The following is an 8,766-nucleotide window of genomic DNA, read 5'->3' on the forward strand; positions in this document are numbered from 1 at the left end:
TATGTTACGATTAACATCAACATCTCAATTTTTATATGATTTGTAATTCCATCAACACCAATGTCCGATCGGAGTATCTTGAAATTTTTATCTAAAAATTTATATGATATATTAAAAATAAAATTTATAAATATTGTATATTAGGTTCACTATTCTAGTCGTATAAAGTATTTATCTATAATTATAGTCAATCTCTTCATAATTACTCCTTCCATCTCATATTATGTGTTTTGTTTTGACTATTGAAGAGTCAAATTGACTAGATTTTAACCGCAAATTATATGTGTAGTAAGATTTCCAATCATCTATTCTAATATGAAAATAATATATTTTAATTATAACAATGTGAAACAAATAATATACCATATTTAGAATATGATCAACCAATATAGTTTTTCTCAAAAAACAATAAATCAATATAGCTAATAATACTCTCGGAGCATAATATCTTACAAGCTAATTCATAACTTAGCCAATTACTTTTAATAAGCATTTTATATAATAATTATATTATTACACATAATTTGTTTAATCTACTGGCCACTGGGTTATAATATGTTAGTGATTAATAATTAGTCTCTTAGTTAATTAATATAATAAGCAGCGTTGGTTTAATTTGTTGAAATTGTCCCCTTAGCGAGGGATCGCTTATAATATTAGAAATCCAAACCGGTTGTCACTATCTTCTAAAGTGCTCATTTTTATTTGCAAAATTTCTAAAGCTCTTGTTTAATTATACGGCCGGAGTATTTGTGTGATAATATTATAAATTTACGGCTACAACGTCACTCCATTAAACTCGTAAAGCCAGAATTCACGCCTGATATATGTTCTTAATTAATAAATATACAAAATGAAAAAGAGACTCCTTAGGATAAGCGTCTTTCTAATATGTGCCGATCCATAACAACAATATATTTTGATTACGCGAAAAGACTTGGTAAAAAGTTTTATGCACATGAAATGTTATTATTATCAATAAGATTAAAATTGATAAAAACCCGTCGTCTAGCAAAAAATAGTTACTTCCTCTATCCCAATTTAGAATGAGCCATTTCACTACGCCATATATGGCCTACGACAACATCAAAAAAATGATGCCATAACCCCAAAATATGTTGCCATAGCCCGAAAAAGGGCTATTGCAACATAAAATTTAAGTTGCACTTTTGCATGCTGCCTTAGGCTTCTATTGCAACATTTAGGTAAGCTACTGCAACACGGCTTTTTATGTTACAATAAACGTGCTATTGCAACATCTGACGACCCTATAGGAACAAATATATTATGTTACATTAGACCTTTTGATTTTAAAAAAATAGTGGGACCCACATGTGGGTCCCTCTTGTAAGTCCCATTTTTAGGGTCCACGTGGATCCCACATGTGAGCCCAAAGTGCCACGTGTCGCCTACTGACTGCCATGTGTCAGTCCCATAGCAACATATATGAGTATGTACTATTGCAACATTAAATATAACTTTCAAACATTTTACTACAGCAGCTGCCCCATTTTATTAATCGAAAGCAACATTATTTACCGAAAGGAGTTGAAAATATACACTTTAAATGTTAAACATCTCAATAAACTATTCTTTGATACAAACAAAAGTAACTACCAAATGGAATCAAATCAAAGCAGCTACCAAATCAGTTTATCGCCTCACAACTTTAGTCACTCACAACTTTGCACAACACTTCATTTTTCTTTCAATAAACAAAATATCTTCACTCTTCCACTAACAGCTGAAGAATAAGTGGCACCTTGAATGTAACCATGTCCAAAACTTCTGGATTTCTGAAGAGATATGAAACCTGAAATGCCATATTTAAGTGATATGTGTTATGAACATAATCATACAAATCTAATCGTTAAGACAAAGATAGAAATATAAACAAACGCCAGATGCCTTGTAGAGATATAAACAAATGAAACTATTTGTTGAAATTGTCCCCTTAGCGAGGGATCGCTTATAATATTAGAAATCCAAACCGGTTGTCACTATCTTCTAAAGTGCTCATTTTTATTTGCAAAATTTCTAAAGCTCTTGTTTAATTATACGGCCGGAGTATTTGTGTGATAATATTATAAATTTACGGCTACAACGTCACTCCATTAAACTCGTAAAGCCAGAATTCACGCCTGATATATGTTCTTAATTAATAAATATACAAAATGAAAAAGAGACTCCTTAGGATAAGCGTCTTTCTAATATGTGCCGATCCATAACAACAATATATTTTGATTACGCGAAAAGACTTGGTAAAAAGTTTTATGCACATGAAATGTTATTATTATCAATAAGATTAAAATTGATAAAAACCCGTCGTCTAGCAAAAAATAGTTACTTCCTCTATCCCAATTTAGAATGAGCCATTTGCTCATTTCACACATGTTAAGGAGTATTAAATGATTCTTCTTTTTTCATCTAAATTATTGATAAATGTGTATTGAAAAGAGAGAGGCTCAATTATTTTGGGATAATTTTTTTTGTCAAAAGGGTCATCTAATTTGGGATGGAGAGAGTATTAGTGTGTAGATTTGAAAATCCGTGTTACAAACATGACGAAACATATGGTTGTTTGAGTGATTGAAGTGTACGAGCCTCCTCAATATGATCCCATGATGATAACATGATCACTAGATTGTTCATTATTATGGGAGACAAGAACCTGATTCTACCACCAAAGAAGACTGTCCCGACCATGCACAATTCTCAATGTATATGTATATGCTGAACTGACCTCTTCTCCAGCAGTGCTTCCCATCATTGTTACCTTTACGCTCTTCAACAAAGAGCCTTTGGTAGCCTCATGAGGTTTTCAACATCATTTTTTTATTTTAGCGTTCGTTTCAATTGGAAGGATCGAATCTCCATCTTTGTATCGCTAGATGTTTGTACGGATGTGATTGGCTGAGTGGAGACGAGGTGGAGCCCAGATTATTTCCGACCGATTTTGGCGGTCGGAAATGGCCTGCTTTGTTTCCGACCGAATTGAAGCTCGGGCGGTCGGTTTTGACTTCTTAAAAAAACAATAAATTCTATTCGACTAAGTAAACTATTTAAAAAAAACTAAAAACATTGTACATCCGGAAAACCGACCACATTCAATATATTTCCGACCAAACTCATAATTTTAACACAGAAAACCGACCACATGCAACACATTTCCGACCAAACTCATAATTTTAACACGGAAAACCGACCAAATTTAACTCATTTCCGACCACAAACTCAAGTGCAGAAAACCGACCATTTCGTTCTGTCATTTCTGACCGATTTAAAACCCTGGCGGTCGGTTTTGACTTGTGAGAAAAACAACAAAAATTATTCGGCCAGGTAAACTTCTAAAAAAAATTTTAAAAAAATTGAAACTAGCTTTTAGTAAATTAATAAATTAATAAAAAATTATTCATCACTTAAAATTTGATTTTTAATTTTTTTATTTCCATAACAAAGTATAAATACTAACTAACTGATTTTAAATTAATTATTCAAACAACAGAAAAATGTAGAATCTTTGTGATATGGTCTAATTTAAGGTACTAATCATGATAGCAAAAGAAGAAAAATATAAAAAAATTATAAAGACACTATTATGTTACGAATCATGCATTGCATTGAATGTCGGAGTTCAGGGTTTGGATTTTATCAGAAGTTATCCTAGGGTGTATACTTTCGAAATATCAATTTGTTTTTTAGGCGATCCAACCGTACGGATCGTATATTAAGTAGTCATAGTAGTTGTATACCAAAAATCAAATCAATAGAATTTTATCCGTTGAGATATTATAACGAAAATATTATGTTATACTTTAATATAGACGTAGGGTTATTTTTTTACAAAAAAATAAATTTGTTTTTTAGGCGATCCAACCGAACGGATCGTAAATTAAGTACTCATTGTAGTTATATACCAAAAATCAAGTCAATGGGATTTAATCTGTTGAGATATTATAGCGAAAATGTTATGTTATTCTTAAATATGAATGTAGGGTTATTTTCTTTACAAAAAAATAAATTTGTTTTTTAGGCGATCCAACCGTACGGATCGTAAATTGAGTACTCATTGTAGTTATATACAAAAAATCAAGTCAATAGGATTTTATTGTTTTACATATTATTGCGAAAATATTAGGTTACGATACTTAAGTATTGACGGAGGGTTATTTTTAAAAAAATAAATAAATAACTTATATAAATAATCCAACCGTACGGATATAAATATAATTACTCATTTTATATTGGTCCTTAAAATCAATAATTTTGAACATTAGTTGAAGGAATATTATAATAAAAAATTGATTTTCTAGTTACTTAATTTTGTAAAATAGATGTAGGTTTATATTTAAGTTCCTTTAATTTTATAACAATGTTGTAGTTGGTCTGGTGGTTGAACACTTTACCTCGTAAGGCTGAGGTTGTGTGTTCGATACCCGAGATGTGTCTTTTTTTTCAACACCTTTTATACTTTCCCGGGTTCACTTTTGGAAGAAGTTAAAACACGCGCTCTCTGAAAACGCAGCGTTTCACTCCTTGCACGACGTCGTTTTCTCAATTTTCAGCATTATCTCAATCACAACGTTCATCTCTCTCAACTCTCCCATAACTCTCTCCCTTGTACGTGCTTTTGATCTCTCCTGCTCTCTCTCAACACTCTCTCGAATCTCTCTCTCTGTAAGTGCTTCTCTCCCTCTCTCGATTCTCCGTCTCTCTATCTCCGTCTCTCTATCTCCGTCTCCCTCTCTCTCTCTCTCTCTCTCCCTCTCTCTCCCCCTCCCTCTCTCTCCCTCTCTCTCCCTCTCCCTCTCTCTCCCTCTCCCTCTCTCTCTCCCTTTCTCGCTCTCTCTCTCTGTACTATGCTCATTTTAGGGTTTTATATCTCTCTGTATATCATCAGTTAGGGTTTTGATTTTTTATGTCTCAAATTTGTTCAAAGCTGCTTTAATGTGGTTTATATATGTTTATATGTCCTTTAATCCAGCTCTATTTTAGTTGTCTTAGTTGTTTGATCTGTTTTATGAGATTTTGTGTAAATTAGTTTGTGTTTCTGTTTTTGTTTGTGTAAAGTATAGCAAATTAGTTTGTTTTTGTGTTTGTAAAATGCCTATGCATGGATTTTCTGGGTGTATCAGTTAGGGTTTAGATTTTCTGGGTGTATCAGTTAGGATTTAGTTTGTGTTGGTGCAGAGGGCATTTGGGTATGGGTTGCATATATATAGTTGAGAGTTGTTTTATGCTCTTGCAAGTTGCTCGTAAACCAGTTTCAGAATATACATTTCACTTCTGTCTCGAGTCTATTGTCCTCCTGAGTATCTCGCATATTTGTTTACACGTTTTATAGGACAAGACAGTGTTATGATCCTCATAAAGGACTCTCTGTTTTGGTAACTTCGGACATTGGTAGGATAGCGTTAGTCTCGACTCTCTCTTGAACCATATGATTCAGCTTCATTTATTTTCCTCATAAGCGTATAGTATGAATCAATAAATATGCTGCATTTTACACTGAACAGAATTACAGACATAGGATTTCTTAAAAGGATTAGTATATTCCATCTTTGACTATTTCAGTTCTGCCCAGATGTATAACTGTGGCACTAGCACTCAGTATTGTTTCATTGTTTGAAGGTATGATTATAAGCTGGTATACTTGTTCTTCTGCATTATATAAATGATATCATATGGATGTGTTTCATTTTGTGAGCGCAGTTATTACATTTCAAGTCTTATAGTTAACCGTAGAACCTGCAACATGTGCAAACACATTGTTGCCGAATTTGGCTCACCGTTTCAGAGAAGCAACTAGGGGAGGTGCAAGCTCCTCATCCTCTGTCCCCAACCGCACAAACATACCTGACCCGCTTTTTGTGCAAGTTGTTCGCCATGCTCTCACTAATGCACAAGCAAACCCGAGTCATTTCCAACAACAATTGGATAATGCAGAGTTGGAAGGTCTTGCTAGGAACCTTCTCGAGGTTTCTAATCCGGAGAGTCAAGGCACCTTCAACTCTATTTTCTTCAGGGAGGTTGTGAACGTTGTCACGACAATCATGACCGACATTTGCAACAAATACGAGGCTGGAACCCAAGCTGTAAGTAGATAAGTGTAAAATTTGCAACAAATATATATATGTTACTTGATATTGTTACTTGATACTTGATATTTGCAACAAAAATATATATGTTACTTGATATTGTTACTTGATACTTGATACTTGATATTTGCAACAAATTTGCAACAAATATATATATGTTACTTGATATTGTATAATTTGTTTTGAACTGAATTAAGATTGTAATTTGCAATTTATAAGTTATTGATGGTTTGTGGATATAAATGGCAATGAAAATGAAACTTTTTTGTGTGTTTATATATATATATATATATATATATATATATATATATATATATATATATATATATATATATATATATATCTGTGTGTGTGCAGTGTATGTATATGTTTCATGTCTGTATAAGTATTATAGTACTAAATTTTCTAATTTAATGTGCATATAGATCGACATATATGGTGATGGCATATAAATTTTTAATTATTGCAGGCAATTGCGGAGGCAACTAAGGATATCACCGATGGTGAGAGTTCGGAGAATGACATTGATGGGGATGATGATGGTGATGGCGATGAGGAAGATTGAAGTGAAGCTACCTAGCTAGATGCATTATTGGTAGGGATGCTTATTTTGTTAAAACATTGCTTTTGGCTTTTGATTGTTCAGCTGTAACGTATATGATTGTTGGTTTTTGTTGGCTTTTGGGTGATTGTTCAGCTGTAACATTTATGTCGTACTGAATTTTATAACTGTTCTTGTTTAAATATATGAATGCTTGTTGGCTTTTAAATTGTGTCGTACTGAATTTTGATGGATCTGATTCTTGATTTTGGTTTTCAAATTGGATATTGTATGTGCATTGTTGGTTTGGTAAAATAACAGGGATATGGTATAGTTTACAATGTAAATACTGCATTTTTTTGAAATTTTATCTCCAGAAAACCGACCAAATTTGCTCATTTCCGACCAAGAATGGTAAAAAAAACCCAGAAAACCGACTAGATGTATACATTTCCGACCAAATTCATATCTTAAAACCCAGAAAAACGACCAACTCATTTCTGACCAACTCATTTCCGACCATGTGTATGTAATTTGGGTGGTCGGTTTTAGACCAGAAGCTCCCCCAATGGACCCTGAAAGCCATTTCCGACCAACTTATTTCCGACCACTGTGTGGTCGGTTTTAGAACAGAAGCTCCCCTAATGGTCCCTGAAAGCCATTTCCGACCAATTCATTTCCGACCACTATGTGGTCGGTTTTAGACCAGAAGCTCATCCAATGGGTCCTGAAAAGGCATTTCCGACCGACTCATTTCCGACCACAATGTGGTCGTTTTTACAACTGGGCCCCACAACTGAGCCCTGAACTTCTTTACCGACCAACACATTTCCGACCGTCATTGGTCGGTTTTGAGACAATCCACGTGTATGACACGTCAACGGTGGGCCAGATTTATCTGATACAATCCACGTGTATATGGACATGGAAACACATTTCCGACCGACACAATCGGTCGGTTTTATAACTCATTTCGGACCGATACGTCATTTCCGACTCGGTTTAAAGGGACCGACGTGGTCGGTCGGTCGGTGGTCGGAAATGACCTCAAAACCGACCGATTTTGCTTATTTCCGACCGATTTTGGCGGTCGGAAATGCCCGCTTTTCTTGTAGTGTATCATTATATGCAGGACAAACATTTTACATTTATATATATGGAAGCCTGGAAGGTGAATTAGTTTTAACTCAGCTGTGCAGCTCATTGTTACTTTATGGAGTATAACCTAAACTGATTTTCAACTTAAGTCATTAACCGACCTTATAAGTCTACAGCCAAAGGATCGTTGAATATAGTTACCTTATCACTTAGGTACAACTTAGCAAAATTCCTCTAAAATCTTAAAATATTAGAAGTAATGATTATCATGAGTTCGGTTGCACATAATATGATTCTGGTTGAAAATAATTTTTGACAAGAAAAACGAATTTAGATAGTCGAAAATAATTTATTTTCAATATATTTTTCGACTAATCTATCTTCGACCGGTTATGAATGGTCGAAAATATTAAATAGCCAAAAATTATGTGTTTGTTCTTTTTCAAATTAGTTGAGGGGCTTCTACTAGTTTTTCTCCAGTGGGAAATCCCAAACCCATTTGTTTTTTTTAGTTTTGTTGATTTTCTTTAGAGAAAACCTAATTTTTTTGGATGTTCATGTTTCCATTTTTTTGGAGTTGGTTGTTTTCTCTCCTTTTTTAATGTTTCGTTATATTTTTGTTTATTTATACTTGGATTTATTTAATGTTGAATATGTTGAGAATGATTTTATTGATGTTTTTGGGATTCAGAAAGCCTGTGTTAAATCCGAGCCAGTGTTAATTATGACAAGAGCTCACCTTTCACAGCTAAAGATTGTTCATCCGTCAAAGGTTTACACGTTCGACATAGCTATAACTAGTATCTGGCATGTACATAGCTGGGTGCCGCTCCTTCGATCTCAGTTTAAGCGGTAACGATTTTCGAATACTGGTTTAGTAATGATTTTTATGTGATAAGGTCAAGTGTGATGTTGCTGGTTTTTGTTGGTGCAATTTGGATCGCTTGGAGTATCTTTGATTTCATTTTTCTTAAATTCTTTAAATCAAATGATCAAAAAACAAAACAACTAATTATTTTTAATATGTTA

The sequence above is a fragment of the Daucus carota genome, chromosome 7 (assembly GCF_001625215.2).
Source record: "Daucus carota subsp. sativus chromosome 7, DH1 v3.0, whole genome shotgun sequence".
Taxonomy (NCBI): Eukaryota; Viridiplantae; Streptophyta; class Magnoliopsida; order Apiales; family Apiaceae; genus Daucus; species Daucus carota.